This window comes from Elephantulus edwardii, unplaced genomic scaffold (genome assembly GCF_000299155.1).
Source record: "Elephantulus edwardii isolate Elephantulus edwardi_28Jun2011 unplaced genomic scaffold, EleEdw1.0 scaffold00284, whole genome shotgun sequence".
NCBI lineage: Eukaryota > Metazoa > Chordata > Mammalia > Macroscelidea > Macroscelididae > Elephantulus > Elephantulus edwardii.
This window is the reverse complement of record NW_006400034.1, coordinates 2,060,773-2,062,507: the sequence shown is the minus strand read 5'-3', so window position 1 is coordinate 2,062,507 and position 1,735 is coordinate 2,060,773.

Here is a 1,735-nt window from a genome sequence, read left to right as displayed (position 1 = left end):
GCAGCCAGAGTGTTCTTTGGAGACAAAGGTGATACAGCTGTTCTCACATACTTTGGGCATGTTGCTATGAGAGGGTCATCATTCTTAGAATGGTAGAGGGATGATGAAGCTGAGGAAGACCCTCAACCAAGTGGCCTGACAGTGATGGCAGCAATGTGCATGAATATGTCAGAGATTGTGAGACTGGCATAGGATAGGACAGGTTCAGATCTATTATTCATAGACTTTCTATGAGTCTTTCTCAACTTGACAGCATCTAACAAAAACAAAAACAATTGATAAAATACTGAATGATGCAGAAGCATAAAGAGACGATCAGATGCACAGAATCACCACACTTGAAAGGTTTGTTTGACACCATGCCATTTTAGAAAGTAGCACATTAGGCATTAGTAGAGAACAATGAAGAATTTTGAAACACTACATAACAAGAGGGTGAAGGCGGGCTGCTCCTTGGAGGCAAGGATTCTGAAGCTTCGTCTGACATACTTTGGACATGTTACAAGGTGGGATCAGTCCTTGGAGAGGGACGTCATGCTTGGGAGGGTGGAGGGAGAGTGCAGGAAAGGAAGACCCTCAATGAGATGAATTAATTCAGGGAGTGGGGTAGTGGGGGTGAGAGTGTCAGAGTTAGTGAAATTGGCACAGTATAGGACAGAGTTTAGGGATGTTGTACATAGGGTTGGTATGAGTTGCAGGCTACTTGATGGCACATAACAACAACAAGAACACATAACAAGGGGAAATCTAGAAGAAATTATACTGTGTGACATATGACAACATATGACATAATAAAAGGACAACTGTTATATAAGATCACTATTACAAAAAGCCAAGCAATGTTTATACACAGAGAAACTCATTCTTGGATGGTGATCAGAAATTAGAATGGAAGGATATTAGAGTGAAAATTAAAAACGAACAGGAGACACTTATCAAATTGGATGAAGTAAAAAGATAGTTATAAAATAGGAGAATGATCAGATATTGTACTACCAGAAATACAAGCTGGGTTTAGAAGTGGTTGTGGCATGAGGGATATTATTGCCTATGTCAGATCAATCTTGGCAGAGAACAGAGAGTACCAGAAGAATGTCTACCTGTGTTTCATTGACTATGCAAAGGCATTTGACTGTGTGGATCACAATAAATTGAGGCTAACCTTGAGTAAATGGGAATCTCAGAACACTTGATCATGCTTATATGAAACCTATACTTAAACCAAGAATCAGTCCTTAGAACGGAGCAAGGAAACATGCATGGTTCAAAATCAGGAAAGGAGTGCATCAGAGATGCATCTTGTCCCCAAACCTTTTCAATCTGTGTACAGAACAGATAATTCAGGAGGCAGGGCTTTATGAGGAGGAATGTAGCATCAGGATTGGAGGAAGACTCATTAACAACCTACGATATGCAGATGAAACAACCTTACTTGCTGAAACTGAGGGGGACCGGAAGCATTTACTGCAAAAGGTCAAGGACTGTAGTCTTCAATATGAATTGAAGCTCAACATCAAGAAGACAAAGATTCTCACCACTGGGACAATTGGCACTGGGCCATAATAGATAGAGAAGAGATTGATAGATCCACAATCAACACTCTTAATACCAGCAGTCAGGAAATCAAAAGATGAATTGCATTGGGAAAGTCTGCTGTCATGGACCTCTCCAGAGTGCTGAAGAGCAATGATGTCAGTCTAGATACAATAGTGCACCTAATCCAGGCCATGGTTTT